The 19,395-nt window shown below is 44.7% G+C and overlaps 1 protein-coding gene across 3 annotated transcripts in view; it reads right to left on the bottom strand.

Annotated features, from left to right (window-relative positions):
• CDH3 (cadherin 3) overlaps positions 1–19,395 on the bottom strand; it is a 58,294-nt gene that overhangs the window by 19,080 nt on the left and 19,819 nt on the right. The gene's annotated exons all lie outside the window — the stretch shown is intronic.

Here is a 19,395-nt window from a genome sequence, read left to right as displayed (position 1 = left end):
GGGCTTCCAACTTTGGCCTCAAGAGGAAGGACTACATGGTGGTTTGTGGGCCAAGCTGCTTTCTTTGTTCATGAGACCAAAGAATCAAGATCATATACATTCAGCAACATCAGCCCCAGATGGCCTCATGAGACATAGGGTTGACCTGAGGTCATGGTTGAAGGCAGGAGATTTTCAGCATTTCAGAAGACCATGAGTCCACCTATATCCAATATGCGTCCTGCTACACTGCTACTCACACAGATCATTCTGGACAATCTCTAGCTGTTTCAGTTTTTCATGTTCCCTCTGAACCCCCCTGCTTAGCCATCTTTCAAATAAGCACTCCGAGGTGATAACTACCACTCACTAAGCCAGAGACTGGGCCCATTTCATCCTAAACTACCTTAGCTAAGGTAGGTATTATCTCCTTTTCAAAGGTAAGAAAACTGAGGTTCAGAAGCCCCTATCAGCCTGACTCCAAACCATTGGCTAGAGAGTACTTACAACCAATGTTCTTAACCACCCTTCTTTGAAGCCAAAGCAGGAAAAGAGGGTACCTGCTGAGGGAACACATGGGCCCATCAGCACCTGCTCTGGCCGAGACACCAGTCTGCATCGTTTTCCTAGGCTGCAGCACAACGAGGACCACAGGGACAGTGCTGTGCCACAGAGGTGTCAGCGTGAGGCCTTCCAAATGTCCTTTTTCGAAAAATTGTCCTTTAGTCTCAGATGATGAAGATTGTTGTCTCCCCACCCCTGCCTCCACCATTCCCTCCCTCATTTTTTAAATTATTTATTTTGAGAGAGAGAGAGAGAGCGAGCATGGGGGGGGGGGGGAGGGGGAGAGGGGGAGAGAGAGAGAGAGAGAGAGAGAATGAATGAATATAAATGAATATGAATCCTAAGCAGGCTCTGTGCTGTAAGCATGGAGCTCAATGTGGGGCTCGAACTCACAAACTGAGATCAAGACCTGAGCCAAAACCAATAGTCAATCGTTAACCCACTGAGCCACCCAGGCACACCTACAATAACTGTTTTAAAAAAACCCTTCCTTGGGTTGCCTGGGCAGCTCAGTCAGTTAAGCCTCCAACTTTGGCTCAGGTCATGATCTCATGGTTCCTGAGTTTGAGCTCTGCGTCGGGCTCTATGCTGACAGCTCAGAGCCTTGCCTTCAAATCCTCTGTCCCCTTCTCTCTGGCCCTCCTCTGCTCGTTCTCTATCTCTCTTCATTGGGGTGCCTAGTTGGCTTAGTCTGTAGAACATGAGACACTTCATCTCAGTGTTGTGAGTTCAAGCCCCACATTGGCTGTAGAGATTACTTAAAAATAAAATCTTAAAATCTGGGGTGCCTGTCTGGCTCAGTCAGTAGAGCATGTGACTCTTGATGTTGGGGTCATGGGTTCAAGCCCCACATTTGGGGTAGAGATTACTTAAATAAAATCTTTTAAAAACTCCTTCCATAAAATAAGAAAGGGTAATAGATGAGTAAACTACAAAAGTAATGTGAACATGCCAAAGAATTCAAACAGTATATGAGTATAATATAAAAAAGTAGAATTCTAAATTATAAGTATCCAAAATATAAAACCTCCTAAAACTCATATTCAACAAACATTCTAATTAAAGAAAACAAAAAAACGGGGGCGCCTGGGTGGCTCGGTCGGTTGAGCATCCGACGTTGGCTCAGGTCATGATCTCAGTTCCTGAGTTTGCGCCCCGCATCTGGCTCTGTGCTGACAGCTCAGAGCCTGGAGCCTACTTCAGATTCTGTGTCTCCCTCTCTCTCTGCTCCTCCCCTGCTCATGCTGTGTGTGTCTGTCTCAAAAATGAATAAACTTAAAAAAAAATTTAAAAAAGAAGAAAAAGGGGGGACAAAACATAAGAGACTCTTAAGTACAGAGAACAAACTGAGAGTTGCTGGAGGGATTGTGGGTGGGGGGATGGGCTAAATGTATAAGGAGCATTAGGGGAAACACTAGTTGGGGTGAGCACTGACTGGGTGTTATACATAGGGAATGAATCACTGGAATCTACTCCTGAAATCATTACAGCACTACATGCTAATTAAATTGGAGGTAAATTAAAAAATAACTAAGTAAATAAATAAAAGCAAGAACAAGAAAAAAGCAAAGGACCTGAAAAGACATTGACCTAAAGATATACAAATAACCAATAAGCATATGAAAAGATGCTCAGTATCATTAGTCATTAGGGAAATGGAAATCAGAATCACATTGTGGTACCACTTCACACTTGCTAGGAAAACTACTTTATTTTATTAAAAAAAATTTTTTTAATGTTTTATTTTTGAGAGAGAGAGAGAGCGCAAGCGAGGGGAGGGGGAAAGAGGGGTACAGAGGTCCAAAGCAGGCTCTGTGCTGACAGCAGAGCCTGACGTGGGGCTCGAACCCACCAACGGTGGGATCATGACCTAAGCTGAAGCTGGATGCCCCCAACCGACTGGTCCGCGCAGGCGCCCCTGGGAAAACTTTTTTTTCTTTTTTAAAGAAAAACAAAGTCCTGCCAAGGTACGAAGAAAATGGAACCCTCCTGTATTGGGAATGCAAAATGGTGTGAAAAAGTTCGGTGGTTCCTCACAAGGTAAACAGAATTACCGTATGATCCAGCAGTTCTACTTCTAGGGGTTTACCCCAAAGAAGTGAAAGCAGGAATGCACAAAGAAACTTGTACACTGATTTTCATAGCATCATTTTTCACAATAGCTGAAAGGTGCACACCACCCAAGACTCCATCAAGATATGAAGAGATAAACAAAATGTGTTATATACATGCAGTGGAATGCTATTTGGCTTTCAAAAGCAATATAATTCTGATACATGCTACAATATGGGTGAACCTTACCAACATTAAGCTAGGTGAAATAAGCCAGTCACAAAAGGACAAATACTGTAGAATTCTGTGTATATGAGGTACCTAGAATAGTTAACAGACATAGAAAATAGAATAGAGTTTACCAGGGGCTGGAGAGAGGGGCAAATGGGGAGTTACCATTCAATGAGTGCAGAGTTTCTGCTGGAAGTAATGAAAAAGTTCTGGAGATGGATTACGATGCCAGTTGCACAACAGTGTGAATGTGCTTTAACGCCACTGAATTGTTTACTTTAAAATGGTTAAAACAGCCAATTTTAGGTCATGGATATTTTACCTCAGTAAGAAAAAACAGCAGAAGTCTGATGTGGGAGTATAAAACGGAATAGTCATTTTGGAGAACTGTTGGGTGGTATTTACCAAAGCTAAATATACACATTCCCCAAGACCCAGCAATTCCCCTTTGCAGTAGAGACCCAACAAAAACACATTCACCGGAAGGCATGTGTTATAATGTTCACAGCAGCACTGTTTCTAATAGTGAAAAACTGGAAATAACCCAAAGGTCCATCAAGGGAGAATGGACAGAAACACTGTAGTATATTCACACAATGAGATCAACCACAAGGACAGATAACAACGTGGATGAACCTTACAAACACAGCTGAGTAACAGAGGCTAGGTGTAAGAGAGGACACAGGTATGATCACATGGACAGGAGGTTCAAGAACAGGCACAACCAACCTAGGTAAAAGAAGTTAAGACATTGGTCATCTTTTGGAGAGAGGGGGTCAGTGAATGGAACGGAAAAGAGGGGAGGCTTAAAGGCATACAGAGGTGCCTTCAGCTCCCCAGAGCCCAGGGCAAGCTCCCTAGAACCCAAGAGCCCCACAGAGAGAGGCAGGATCCAGTCGGGGAAGGCTGGAATGTGCCTGTGACAAAGAGAGAAGATGTTTAAAAATCAGATTGCCCTACTGACAAGGTCCCCACTGAGGGGTGGTGGCCTGTGTGTGATATGCTTGGCCAGTAGGGGAAGAAAGTGGGATCTAGGCCTGAGTCAGTTCCAGGAGGCCCTGGAAACCGCGAGACTCTCAGGCCACCTTTCAGGGTGACCCTGACCTTTGCCTCCTGAACACAGCTCATTGGTCTCATCATCTGAGGAATTTGCTCTAGGGCTAAAAGGCCCAGGAATGAGATGTGGCAAAGGTTAAATCACCTTAATATAGAGCAACAGTTAAATAATCCATGGATTTACACTCCAGTGTTTACACTCCATGGATTATTTATCCAACTATGCAAAATGGTATTTATAGTTGAGTCTTTAAGTTACCTAGGGAAGTTCTTATGCTATGAAGTGAAACCAAGTAAGCAGAATGTAAGCAGAATGTAGAAAGACCTATATAATATATGCAACTATGCACATATAAAAAGTTTGGAAGGGGACACCTGGGTGGCTTAGTCAGTTAAGCCTCCAACTTTGGCTCAGGTCACCATCTCACAGTTCCTGAGTTCGAGCCCCACATCGGGCTGTCTGCTGTCAGCGCAGAGTCTGCTTCAGATCCTGTCTCCCTCTCTCTCTGCCCCTCCCCCACTCACACTCTCATTCTCAAAGATAAACATTAATATTTTTAAAAATAATAAATAAAATACCGGAAGGAGGGGCACCTGGCTGGCTCATTTGGTAGAGCACATTACTTTTTTTTCCTTTTTATTTTTGAGAAAGAAACAGAGCGTGAGTGGGGGAAGGGCAGAGACAGAGGGAGACTCAGAATCTGCAGCTGACTCCAGGCTCTAGCTGTCAGCACAGAGCCCGATGCGGGGCTGGAACTCAAGAACCACGGGATCATGACCTGAGCCAAAGCCCAACATGTAACCAACTGAGCCACCCAGGTGCCCCAAGCATGTGACTCTTGATCTGGAGGTTGGGTTTGAGCCCTTCTTAAAAATAAAAATCTTTTAAAAAGACTGGAAGGAAATAAACCTTTCCGATGACTGTGGTTACCAGCAACTACTGTTTACATTTTTCTGTAGTTCCATTTTTCTTTTAACATGAATCGTCTCCCCACCCCCCGCCCCCACTTCAACTCATATGTTTAAGTCCTAACCCCAACTACCTCCAAATGTGACTGTATTTGGAGACAGGGCCTTTAAAGAGGTGACTAACTTAAAACGATGCCATCAGGGTGGGCCCTAAGCTAGTATGACTATTGTCCTTATATGAGGAAGGAATATGACCACAGATACAGAGAGAAGACCATGTAAAGACAGAGAAGACAGCCAACTACAAGCTAAGGAGAGAGGCCTGAAACAAAACCGACCTGGCTGATACCTTACTTTTTGTTAAGACCCTCAACCTGGGTTACTTTGTTACCCTAGCAAACGAACACAGCATACACCATTCTCAGCAGTCAAGACTCCCTGTGCTCCTGAATTCTCCCAACAGCTGACATTTAAATCTTTTTATTTTAAGATTTTATTTTTAAGTAATCTCTACAACCAACAAGGGGCTCAAACTCACAACCGTGAGATCAAGAATTATATGCTCTGCCAACCAAGCCAGGCAGGCGCCCCAACAGCTGACACTTAAATACATTTTTTGGGAGGGCGCCTGGGTGGCTCAGTCGGTTAAGCGTCCGACTTCGGCTCAGGTCAGGATCTCACGGTCCGTGAGTTCGAGCCCCGCGTCGGGCTCTGGGCTGACAGCTCAGAGCCTGGAGCCCATTTCGGATTCTGTGTCTCCCTCTCTCTCTGCCCCTCCCCTGTTCATACTCTGTCTCTGTCTCAAAAATAAATAAACGTTAAAAAAAATTTTTTTTTGCCTGACATGGGGCTTGATCCCACAACTCTGGGATCACCACCTGAGCCAAAATCAAGAGTCAGACGCTTAACTGACTGAGCCACCCAGGCACCCCTTAAATACTTATTTAATCTTCACCAAGCACTCTATGAAGTAGATTTAATGTCTATTTTCTAGAATGGAAAACCGAGAGGTTAAATGAATTCACTAAAGTTACGTAGCTAGGAAACAGAGGAGCTAGAAGTGGTATCCACATCTGTCACAGCCTGTCATTTTCTTACCCACTAAGGTTAATCTTTCTGATACACCCAAGACTTAATTAATATCTTTTCCCTACCTCCCATTACCTCTTCTCCTCCAACTACTGAAATAGCAGACTCTGATTTCTGGATGCCCAATGAGGCAGTGTGAGATTTGGAATAAAGCACTAAACTTGGAAGAAGTAACAGCACTTCTCTTACAGTGTTGATGTGAGGACTGAATGAGAACACCAGTAAAGGGCTGACAGAATAGGATGCATCGGGTCAGGGTCTGCTGTTGATGCAGTTAATGGACACAGAGACCCCTGTAGGCATTGACATGAACTTGCTTGGTGCTCCTGGGTAAGGCACTTGAATTCTCCGGGTCTCACAATCAATCGTTAGCTCAAGCTTTGAACCTGAGGCCTGGTTCCCCTTGGTTTGAAAAGAGAAATGCATGCTATTAGAGTTACTCAAGAGTAGTATGGGGGCACCTAAGTGGCTCAGTTGGTTAAGCATCTGACTCTTGATATTGGTTCAGGTCATGATCTTACGGTACTAGGATCAAGTCCCATGTTGGGCTCTGTGCTGGCAGCACAGTCTGCTTAGGATTCTCTCCCCCTCTCTCAAAATAAATAAACTTAAAAAAAAAAAATAGCAGTAGGACCAAACATATTTGCTCCTTGATGTAGTAAGAGTAAGAAAAGCTTAAAAGGAATACCTAAACCTCCTTAGGTGATTCAGCACCCTGCAGGTGTTTTAAAGATGCATACAAAGATCCCACAAAACTGTCAGTTGGAAACATCATTATGTTCATGCAGAAGTTGAAGCAACTTATTAGGAATTTATGTTTTCTCATTTGGAAGATGGAAATTAGACTTTACAGAGCCATCTTCAACACCAAATAAGATAGGGCTCAGGTCATCAAGGTTCTTGAGTTCAAGCCCCACATCGGGCTCTCTGCTGTCAGCATGGAGCCCGCTTTGGATCCTCTGTCTCCCTCTCTCTCTCTCTCTACCCCTCCCGAGTTGGCACTCTCTTAAATAAACATTTAAGATAAAAGTCTAGGGGCGCCTGGGTGGCTCAGTCGGTTGGGCATCCGACTTCGGCTCAGGTCAGGATCTCACAGTCTGTGAGTTCGAGCCCCGCGTCGGGCTCTGTGCTGACAGCTCAGAGCCTGGAGCCTGCTTCAGATTCTGGGTCACACTCTCTCTCTGCCCCTCCGCTGCTCATGCTCTGTCTCTGTCTCAAAAATAAAATAACAGAACATTTAAGAAAAACCTTTATAAAAGTCTAAACTACAAATTTGTGAGCCCCAAAAGCTTACATGGATTCTTATGCCACATGAGGAAACTGAGGTTCAGAACTGAGATGCTAGCCCAAGGTTACACAACTAGTGAGCAGAAGTGGAGTTAGAACCCAGGGTAGTCAGATTCTAAAGCCAGGTTCCTCTTGTTCATTCAAGAGCTAGTTGAGCGCTTCCTTTGTGCTCAATTTTCTTCTAGAAACTAGAGATGCATTGGGGAACAACTATCTATCCTCAAGTATCTTTATTTAAAATTTTTTTTCAAATGTTTGTTTATTTGAGAGAGCAAGAAAGTGAGCATGAGTGGGGAAGGGGCAGAGAGAGAGAGAGAGAGTTGAGAGAGAGAGAGGGAGAAAGAAAATCCCAAGCAGGCTCTGTGCTATCAGCACAGAGCCCGACTCAGGGCTCCATCAAACAAACCGTGAGATCCTGACCTGAGCTGAAATCAAGAGTTAGACACTTAACTGACTGAGCTACCCAGGCGCCCCTCAAGTACCTTCAATAAGTACAGGATACTGCGTCCTGTCCAAAATCAACTTTTTCAGCTACTTACCAAACTAATTAACAATGCATTGACTGTAATAGCAAAACTCCAGACAATCCAAATGCCCATCAATAAGAGATTAACTTTATGTTATAACAACATCTATATAAGAGAACACCATGCAACAACAAAAAAAAGCTATAAATGAGGAGCAATCTCCTACGTATTATATGGAAAGCTTTGTAAGACATACAATTAATTAAAAAAAGAGATACAGATCAATATAGTCTTTGCTAATTTGCTAACATTTGTATTTTTAATTTTGTTTGAAAATACCTTTGAAGGTAACCCCCAAACTGGGTTTATAGGTGGAAAAAACAGCAGGTAAGGAACAGAGATGAGTTTTTCTGTACACTATTCTGAATTCCGACCTGCATGAATGCAATAGTTATTCAAACACTGATAAAAAAAAAAATTAAGTCACTTTTCCCATTCATTTTTTTTTTAATGTTTATTTTTGAGAGACAGAGAGAAAGAGACAGAACGAGTGCAAACAGGGGAGGGCCAGAGAGAGAGACAGAGAGAGAGAATCCAAAGCAGGCTCCAGGCTCTGCTGTCATCACAGAGCCAGATGCAGGGCTTGAACTCATGGACCATGAGATCATGACCTGGGTTGAAGTCAGACACTTAACTGACTGAGGCACCCTGGTGCCCCTCCCACTCATTAAAAAAAAAAAAAAAAAAAAAAAAAAAAATATATATATATATATATATATTTTTTTTTTTTTTAATAGAGAGTACACACACTTGCACAAGAGGGGTAGGGTCAGAGAAAGAGGGGGGCAGAGAACCCAAAGCAGTCTCTGTTGACAGCAGTGAGCCTGATGTGGGGCTTGAACTCATGAATCGTGAGATAATGACCTGAACCAAAGTAGATTAACCTACTGAGCCACCCAGGTGCCCTGCACTTTTCCCATTCTTAAAACAGCCTTCTTCCTAAGGTTAGGTCTTCAGCTAGCAGAGGGCTGGCCAGGTACGTCTGTCAGCTGTTTCCCTTAACCAGAGACTATCAGCTTCCCAATCCTCTCCTATCAGGTTGTCCAGCCAACAGCTAATGGACTGAGTCCCCCAAAAGAAGCCTTAATTCCCCAACTCTAAAAGTTGCCAAGAACCCAGAAACCCTCTCCTTGTTTTCTACCAAATCTGCCCTGCCCCCCAAAACGTACAATACACTTCAGTGTCCTGTGTGCTGGCACATTTCCATTATCATATGGTTCCAAATATTTATAGTTGGCCTGTCCTATTGTTAGAGAGGACAGTGCAACAATCAAGAAGTCAACAGCGATGCACTCCAAGTGTACGTGCCTCCCACTCAGGCTGCATATTCCAGTTGCGTCAGAGGGCCTGGCCCCATCAGCTCTAACCTGCATTCAGTTAGATACAGAGCACATCAAGGGGCATGATTCAGGCAGGCAGGAACAAGCTTCAACCCACTCTGCCTGAGACACCTGGCTAAGTGTTTTCCTATCCAAATCCTCAGAAAATAACCTGCAAGGTGGCTATTACTGCCCCCATTCTCACAAGTCAGGAAACAAGAGGCTGCCTGGAATTGAAGTGCCTTAGGAAGCAGCTTCAGAAGGATCTGAGGCCCCACAGGTAGGAAGCAGTAGGACCAGATTTCAAATCCTAATGGCAAGTAAATGATGTGGGATTTCAAGTCCAAAAGACTTGGGCTCAAATTCATATTGTGTGGGGTGCCTGGGTGGCTCAGTCGGTTAAGCGTCCAACTTTAGCTCAGGGCATGATCTCACGGTCCGTGGGTTCAAGCCCCGCGTCGGGCTCTGTGCCGACAGCTCGGAGCCTGGAGCCTGCTTTGGATTCTGTGTCTCCCTCTCTCTCTGCCCCTCCCCTGCTCATGCTCTGTCTCTCTCTGTCTCAAAAATAAATAAAAACACTAAAAAAAATAAAAATAAAAAAACTTCATATTGTGTGAGCATATGGAAGTGGTTTCCTCATCTAAAAATGGAGATGCTACTACCTAACTCATAAGATTTTGGGGAGGATTACGTAAGACAATGTTTGTAAAGCACTGAGCACTATGTCTGACCCACAGCAAGCCCTCAATAAAAGGCACCTCTAGCTTACTCACAACTAATCGAGGTTTCTGATTCCAACTCTGAGTCTCTCCCTACACCACAGAGAAACCATCAGCTACAGCCAAATGCTTTACCTGAGGGATGAAGCACCAAAGCAAGGAGGAGATACACAGGACCAAAGAGCCTAAGAGGGAGCTGGCTTGGTCTGCAGTTGGAAAGGACTGTGTTGCAGGGGTGCTCCATGGTTTATCGGGGACCTCAACAGACAAGTTCAACTGCCCAGGGAAACTTGCAGAGGCACCTGTAGGAACATGAACAGTTTTTTTCTGCAAGCCATGAGTCACAGAAAGGCTGGTAAATGGTAAGCCTTGGGGCAGATCGTTACAACTTCCTCCCAGATGTTCCTGGCACCACTGGCTTGTATTACTGGTTTCAAAAGGTAATTGATCTGAAACCAGGTCTCATCATCACTCATCCCCTTTTACCCCACCTTGTAACAGCTAGTGAAGTAAGCTGATTCCCATTCCTGACTGCAGCCTAGCTCCACAAGGCCACACATCTTGGCCAAGTCATGGGGGCATGAATGGACTTGTGTCAGACTCTTTCTGGGGCAAGCTGGTGAGCACTGATGAGCACATGGGGCAACAGTTCAGATCCTAATACTGGAAAAGACACCTAAACACAGCTCTCCCACACCCACCTGGACCTTAAAGTCATGTGACCGCTTTAGACTCAAGAGATTCTGAATCACAAAGTCAATGAACCTGATGGAGAGTTCAGTATTTCTACCAATATAAATTGATAGCTTTCAGCCCTGAGCTTAAGTACACAATTCCTAAAATATTGTTGGGGAAGGGATTAGAAACTTGAGACTGCTTCCCGACAAATAGTTAAAAAATCAGAGCTCTGTGTATCTGCACTAGATAGAAAGACATCCAAGGGAACCAGGAGTCTCTGGCCTGTGCTCAAAGCTCCTGTCTAAAGACCATCCTACCAAGCCCAGCCTCAGACCCTGAACTGGCACCACTATACAAGCTGGTCAAGAAGAAGAGTTGAGTCCCTTGGGGTAAAAGAACTGTTGAAAAAAAGAAAGCTTTTTTCTTAATATTTATTTTACGTATTTTTTTTAATGTTTATTTTTGAGAGACAGAGCGAGAGAGACACAGTACGAGCAAGGGAGGGGCAGAGAAATAGGGAGACACAGAATCCGAAGCAGGCTCCAGGCTTTGAGCTGTCGGCACAGAGCCCGACGCGGGGCTTGAACCCATGAACCGTGATATCATGACCTGAGCTGAAGTCAGACGCTTAACCGGCTGAGCCACTCAGGTGCTCTTTCAAAAGAAAGCTTTTAAAGTAGACTTCTAGGAACTGATGGATACTGGGCTGAGAATTCATCCCAGGCCAGCTTTTAGGTCGAATTGCCTAGACACCTCCAAACTGCCAAGGGAACACCCTTGAAGGGCAGGTAATTGTCTTCTCAGCCATGACACATAGGTACCATATTGTCCCAAAGTTCAACCTTACAGGGTGTTCTGACAAAATAAAACCACCCATCTCTCGGGAAATAAAATGTCCTTCAAGTGATCAATCTTGGCCAGTTTCCTGCTGATCTTTGGGCATTTTGACTAGAATGAAAGGGTAATATCAGTTTTAAAGTATTGCAGACCAAAGGAAGCTTGTGGGGGATGGAAGAAAGATAATCAAGTCTCCATTCTGGCTTGGCTTAGGGATAGACCTAGCTCATAAAGCAAACATGTGCTCATAGCTATCACTGCTTTCTGGGGTAAGTATGCAAAATTGCTTGAAAAAAAGATTCTGGCATTTTCCTGAGTAAAACTACATATAGAAAAAAGTTCACTAAGAAACACAAAAGAACAAGTGTTGTGGAATACTTTGGAAACAGGTGCTGCTATATACTATTAGGGAGGAGGGGAGTGTAAATTGGCACAACGTTTTTGCCAATTAAGAAGCCTTAAACAAGCCCTTTGGCCCAGGAATTGTGCCAGAAAGCATCCCAGACAGGACAAAACCATACCTGCAATTATGTCCATAACTGTTGCTCAAATTAAAAAAAAAAAAAAAAAAAAAATTAGGGGCACCTGGGTGGCTCAGTCGGTTGGGCGTCCGACCTCAGCTCAAGTCATGATCTCAGGCCCTGTGAGTTCAAGCCCGGCATCAGGCTCTGTGCTGACAGCTCAGAGCCTGGAGCCTGCTTTGAATTCTGAGTCTCCCTCTCTCTGCCCCTCCCCTGCTCATGCTCTCTCTCCCTCCCTCTCTCTCAGAAATAAACATTAAAAAAAAGATTGTAAAAAAATAAGTCAGTCTCAACCACTTAACGTTCAACAGAATAACTATGTGTGCCACTGTCACTCAAAGGTCTCACCTACAGCATTCAATGTCATAAAAGAAAACCTATGGGCAGGGGGTGGGGGGGTGGGGGGTAGCTGCTGGGTGGCTGTCAGTTAAACATTGGACTTCGGCTCAGGTTGTGATCTCACAATTTGTGAGTTCGAGCCCCGCAGAGGGCTCACTGCTAACAGCGCAGGGCCTGCTTCGGATCCTCTGTCTGCCTCTCTCTCTGCCCCTCCCTGATTTGCACTCTCTCACTGTCTCTCAAAAGTAAATAAACATTTTTTAAAAAGTTAAAAAGAAAGGGGGCACCTGGGTGGCTCACTCAGTTAAGTGTCCTACTTCAGCTCAGGTCATGATCTCACAGTGCGTGGGTTCAAGCCCTGCGTCGGGCTCTGTGCGGACAGCTCAGAGCCTGGAGCCTGCCTTGGATTCTGTGTCTCCCTCTCTCTCTGCCCCTCCCCTGCTCACACTCTTTCTCTCTCTCAAAAATAAATAAACATAAAATTTTTTTTTTAAGTTAAAAAGAAAGAAAGAAAGAAAGAGGGAAAGAGGGAAAGAAGGAAAGAAAAAAAGAAAGAAAACCTATAGGGTGCCTGGCTGGCTTAGTAAGAAGTGCGTGCAACTCTTGATCTTGGGCTCTTGAGTTTGAGCTCCACATTGAGTGTAGAGATTACTTAAATTAATAAAAACTTTTTTTAAAAAAAGAGCACTTATTAAAGAAAAACTGCTCTGCTCAGAAAAAAAAAAACAGGTCACAAAACAGCTATCTATTTATGTTTATTTATTTATTTTTTTTTAATGTTTTATTTATTTTTGAGACAGGGAGAGACAGAGCATGAACAGGGGAGGGTCAGAGAGAGGGAGACACAGAATCTGAAACAGGCTCCAGGCTCTGAGCTGTCAGCACAGAGCCCGACGCGGGGCTCGAATTCACAGACCACGAGATAATGACCTGAGCAAAGTCGGCCGCTCAACCAACTGAGCCACCCAGGCGCCCCTATGTTTATTTATTTTTGGTAATCTCTACACCCAACATAGGGCTCAAACTCACAACTCCGAGATCAAGAGTCCCATGCTCTTCCAAATGAGCCAGCCAGGTGCCCCACAATGCAGTCATTCATAGTTTGACAATTACAAAATATTAGTATTTTTATACCTGTAAAAGAGAGCAGAGAGATGGGGGAAGAAAAGACACAGAAAGAGAATGGGGCTGAGTCTTGGCACCAGTAAGGTGGCCCAGCTATCCCCAGAACCAACAATCCCAGAAGCAAAAGAAACCAAGATGGCAGAGGGTGACCAAGACCTAACTTAAGGCACTTAGGTTGGGTCAAGGGAGCAGGTGCAAAGGAAGCTGGGAGTGGGTGGGGAGAGTCCATAAGGCATGCTGGGAAGCCAAGGGGCTCCAGGGGTCCCCAAGGCCATCCTCAGGACCTAGACTCTCCTTCCAAAAGCTGAGAGCAGAGCTAGCCAACTTGCTGTCATAGAGGTGTTCCTGATGATTCATCACTACCAGATCACCATTTTAGGGCACGCCAAGGAGTCAAGTACTGTGCTCGAGCGGAAGCACTCGGTGGAAAGTGGCTACAGGGGCAGCAGTGGCTTTGCATAGACAGCCAGCTCCTGGACAACAGCGTGACCCTGGCAGAGTGTTGCCATACCTGGCAGATGGCCCCCTCAACGCACCGCTCATCTTGGACCTGGGTCTTCCAGCAGATGGGGCCAATGGAGCTCTAGAGGCCCTCGGCATGGAGCCTTCTCCTACCCACCGAAGTAGAAGATGAAGCTGGATTGCTAGGGAAGTGGGACTGGAGGGTGAAGTGTAGGGCAGTGAAGGAGTGGAGTGGAACTCAGGCCTTTTCCCTCAGATCAGGCATCAGTGAACACTTGGTTAGGGAAACGGACCTGGAAGATCTATTGAAAATGTTCATTTGAAACGACAAAGGTCCTTTATGGATGGTGGGCTTCCATTTTGCTTATCTTCCAGTTTTCCATAAACATGTTTTTGATTTGTTATCAGAATGAGACGTTGTGATTCCCCCCTCTCCTGACTAGAAAAGTTGTATGGTAACCCCATATTGTTGAGGAGAAAACAGTTCTTTCTAGCAAGTTCCTTTTGTCTCTCTGTTGAAAATTCTGCAAAGAGCTCCATTATTCAGGTTCCTCCTTACCCTTGGGAGCAGGGGGGTCCTCCCTTATAATCTGCAGAGAGAAACCCAAGATGGGCTGTACTCCACAGCACCCTGGAGTTTGGGATAGGGCTGACTCAGAATTAAGCATAAAGTGTGCTGTCTGGCTTAATGATTCCCACCCTCAACAACCATACCAGAACGGGGATCCTAGCTATCACCTTGGGACATCTGGGATAGCAATTAAGTGTCTGGTAGCTAAAAGCATTGGTTCCCAATCATAGCTGAATGGTTCACCTGGAGAATTTTTGAAAATCCAGATCCCCTACTTCTAGCCCACCCATCACTTCTTCTGAATCATCTGGAGGTAATCTTGGGAAGGCAGTTTATTGGTTTTTAAAAGTTCCTGGGGGTGCCTAGGGAGCTCAGTCGGTTAAGCATCTGACTTGGCTCAGTTCATGATCTCGCAGTCGATGAGTCCAAGCCCTGCATCAGGCTCTGTGCTGATAGCTCAGAGCCTGGAGCCTGCTTCAGATTCTGTGTCTCCCTTTCTCTCTACCCCTACCCTGCCCATCCCTCTGTCTCTAGCTCTCTCAAAAGTAAATAAACACTAAAAAAAAATTTTCTTTTCACTTTACAGACAGGATACGTTTATTACCAAGTCTATACAAATAGTATTAAAATAAACCTTATAAACCAACCTCAGTATGAATATAGATCCAAACACTTTATTTTTAAAATTTTTTTAATGTTCATTAAAAAAAATTTTTTTTAAAGCTCCTAATTGTTTCATTTCTCTGAAATAGGCCAATTGGAATGGCTTTTTGAGGGCACTTCAAAAGATGTTATCAAGATTTCAAACATCCAGATCCTTCCTCTGAACAGCACATGTATCTGTTTATTCAGTATCACCCCCTGGAGGTTTTAAAGGTGACTTGAAATCAGTATGTCAAAAACCAAATCCATGATCTCAGCCTAAATATGGTTCTTTTCCACTGTCTCCTAGAGAAATGACATATCATGCACTTAGATACTCAAACCCAAAATCTGGGTCTCAGAAGCAGCTCAGTCTGGGTCTAGAGTACCTGGGCTCAAATTCTGGCTCCACCACCAACCCTGGGCAAATTTGTTTCCTCACCTATAAAATGAAATGATGCTAATAGTATCTATGTCAGTTAAATGAGTTAATACTTAGCACAGTGCCTGGCATATGGTTAGCTAGAGTCATCATCTTCTATGACCATTTCCCCTTCAGACTTTCCTTCCAAGTCAATCACCAAGACTCATTATGCCTCTTCATCTCTACTCATGGTACTTTAGTACATACCACATCATATTCACCCTGAGAGTGCAAATATTTCCCTTTTAAAAAAAGGATCTTTTAAAAATGCAACAAATGATACATTTGAGAAAATGAAATAAGATCACTTCCTTGTTTGAAACTCATGCATGGTGTGCCATTTTTGTTCTTTAATGTGCTCACTCTCAGTTTCCACTGTCTAGTCACAGTAGTACTCTCCTTAAATACAGCATAACCCCCTTCCCACAGGACCTTTGCACATGCAGCTCCCTCTGTCTAGAACAGTGTCTCCCTACACTCTCACTCCAGTTTACCCAGTTAACTCCCACCATCTTTCACATCCCAAAGCAGGTTACTTTCTCAGGAAAGCTCTATGTAACTTCCTGCCGTATAACTCATTACAACTGTAATTATAGGTTTACTTGTTATTATCTAAATGCCTATCTCCCTTAATACTCTCAATATATGCCCAAAGGCAAAGACTATGTTAGAATTTGCTTATCACTGTATCTCAACACTTAGCTCAGTGCCTGATACAAGGTAAGTGTTCAGTAATTGTTGAGTGAACTATCAAAGTCCTTTGACCTAGCAATTTTGCTTCTAGGAATTCATTCTTTTTTTTTTTTTTAATTAATGTTTACTTATTTTTGAGAAAAAGCAAGAGCAGGGGAGAGGCAGAGAGGTGGGAAGAGGATCCGAAATAGGTTCTGTGCTGCCAGCAGGGAGCCCAATGTGGGGCTTGAACTCACAAACCGTGAGATAATGACCTGAGTGGAAGTCAGATGCCCAACTGACTGAGCCACCCAGGCGCCCCTGAATGCCACATTTTCAAGCTCTCAACACCCAAGGAAAATAATGCAAGTGCTAAGAGATTTGACAGTTTACTTCTGAATTAAGCAGTTTACATTTTTAAAATTTTTGATGATCTGAAACATTCAGATAATTAAGTCATCAAACAATAGTTGGTGTGAAAACTAATGATTTTTAAACAGCATAGTAACCTTACTAAGCTTACTGCAAAGCCTATCTTAAAGGTATTACTCAAACATAAAAGCTTAATTTATCTGAATGGGGTTAAGATGAACAATTCATGTGATCATCCTTCTCCAGCAGTCTTTCCTAATAAGGTGATTCCTGACAGTCAGATTTCTGAAAATCCAAACACTTTACAACTTTTATGTTAACTCCTCCCCACTTCCACATCTGCAAAAGATAAAAGTGGGGTTAGCTAAATAAATCATGTATATCCACCACATAGAGGACAATGGAGCTGTTAAAAACAAGATAGATGTGTATTTAACAGTCTGCAGAGATGCCTGTGATTCAATTAAAAAGGCAAGTTGCAGGGGCACCTGGGTGACTCAGTCAGTTAAACCTCCGACTTGTGGTTTTGGCTCAGGTCATGATCTCAGTTGTGAGTTCGAGCCCCATGTTGGGCTCCATGCTGGCAGTGTGGAGAGAGAGACACTCAACCGACTGAGCCACCCAGGAGCCCCCCTCCCAATTCTTGTTTTAAAAATTCCTGAATGCACACAGAAGCTTCCCCTAAAGAGAAAGGTCTACAAGGATTCACATTAAACCATTGGATGTGCTCATCCTTAGGCAGGAGAGCTAAGAAAGGGAAGAACTTTCATGAGTTTATTTCTGGTTTGCTTCTATTGAGAGGCAGTGGCATTCAGTGGTTAAAGCTTGGGCTAGTTAGATTTTAATCCAAGCTCTGCTATTGACCACTTGTGTGATCTTGGGCAAGTTACTCAACCTCTCTGGCCTCAGTTTCCTCATCTGTAAAATGGGGATGATAACAGTACCTACTCACAAGCATGTTATGGTGATTAAACATTTTATATTTATATATACACACACACACACACACAAATATAATTATATAACACATATAAGATGGTAAGAGCTGTACCTGTCACATACTAAGTGCTACATATTTTACTAAAAAACATGGTCTTTACAGTGAACATATATTCATGTATTAATGTAAAATTCCAACCAACCAGCCCAACCCTAATAAACAATATAAAATGGTACATATGGAGGGGGATGTGATAATAATAAAAAGCTCCCTAGGCAATTCTGATATTCAGCCAAGCTTGCAAACTACTGACTCAGGGGCCAAAGACACTGGTAAACCAGTTGGAGTGTGGTTGAGTCCCAGCTGGGGAATGCAGGAGAATTCTGGAAGCGGAAAAAGACCATAAAAGACAAGAAAATAGCAGGTCAGGCAGCCCTGGTGGGAAGCTCTGGCTGAGGCCGACTCCACAAAGAGAGGGCAGGGTGTGGGCCTGGCACCTTGTTCTGGCTTGTAGATGAAGAGCCCACAAGCAGCTATCTTTTCTCTCTGCCTGAAGCTACAACAAGATGAGACTCGTTATGAAAAGGCAGCCAGCCTTAAGCAAGATGCCCAGCACAGTAGCATAGCACTCCAATCCTGCCCTCTTAGTGACCAGCCAGCAGTCCACCTCCTCATAGCTCCAGGGACATGAAGGCACTTCTCACACACAGGACAGTTAGAGCCTCAAGGCCGAGGAGCTGGGACCGAAGTAACTTGCCTCAGACCACATAGTTTGGGATAAGAAACCAAGTTGAGAACCCCCATCTTCCCCTGCCTGTGCCCAGATGCACACCACCAGGTCTGTCCCCACCACTGGGTTTGACAAGACTCTGAAGAACTGAATGGACGTGGGCTGGCGGCAGGGGCGGGCAGTTTGTGGGGACAGTGTAGAATATGTTAGGTTTGCCAAATTTGCGGGGGGGGGGGGGGGGGGGCGCGCGTCATCTCAGAAAAATACATAGGCAGTCTTGGACACAATGAATTCCAGGGGAACAAGGACTTCCTAAAACTAACATGAGACCCTGAGGTCAGAAACTCTAGGCAAGATCAACCTACTTCTAGCCTCCACATAGGTTTAAGGTTTCTTGGTAAGAGAGATGGAACACTGAACTAATCTTATGTGCTCTTAAGCAAAAGTTAGGGTCCTGAGATTGAGAGGGAAGAGGAAACCTTGGGATTGTGCCTCCTTGGCCTGATCTCCTCATCCAGCTCTTGAGATGGCTGGGTGTCCCAGTGGAGAACAGATCTCTCCTCCCTGGAGGTCTGTTTAGCCTAGAGAGGCTCTCATGAAGGGAAAGCAGCCACCAACTTGCCCACCTCCTGGCTGTGGGGCCCTGGCTCTGAGCACTCTCCTCGGATGTCAGACAACAGAGTCAGAGTTCTGAGTTCAAAGGTGGGTAAGGGGAGAAAGGAAGGTGTCTGTTTGGCTTTATTTCCAGGATAAGGCATTTTGGTTTACTGAGAGCATAGCAGGATGCCGGCACCCCAGACCCACTACCATAGCCTGGAGGGGATTCTGTCAGCTTGAGGAATTTGCAGACCACTGATGCTCTAGTGACCCAGAATTGCGAGGATGCCCAGATTTGGCTGGGGGAGGGGGAGGGAGGCAGAGTATATCAAGCTCCTCCACTCAGAGCATGGTGGGGGTGGTGGGGAGGTGGGGGTGGCGGGGAGGGTAGGGGTGGCGGGGAGGGTAGGGGTGGCGGGGAGGGTAGGGGTGGGGTGAGGAGAGGCAGAAGATAACCAGCCAGAAGGCAGATTCTCTCTGAGAACTGTCGGAGACAGCGCTTGCTATCAGGCCTGGTATCTGAACCTGCCCTGTCCTCCCACATCCTAGAAGAGGCCAGGGGTCCTGGATGAAATACCCCTGCCCCCTAACTCCAGCTCCTGGTGATTAACAAGAGGCCTGTGGAGGGAAAAGGAATTCAAATCCCTTGGGTCAGAAGTTAACTATTTCTCATCTTCCTTTAGCATGCCTGGGGTCAGAGGACTCACAACCTCTTCCCCTCTCTCACACTCAGGGAGAGGGAGCTGGGTTCAA

Source organism: Panthera pardus, unplaced genomic scaffold, assembly GCF_024362965.1.
Source record: "Panthera pardus isolate Hobbes unplaced genomic scaffold, ASM2436296v1 HiC_scaffold_19, whole genome shotgun sequence".
Classification (NCBI taxonomy): Eukaryota; Metazoa; Chordata; class Mammalia; order Carnivora; family Felidae; genus Panthera; species Panthera pardus.
The sequence above is the reverse complement of the archived record's forward strand: the minus strand, read 5'-3'. Positions and strand labels throughout refer to the sequence as shown.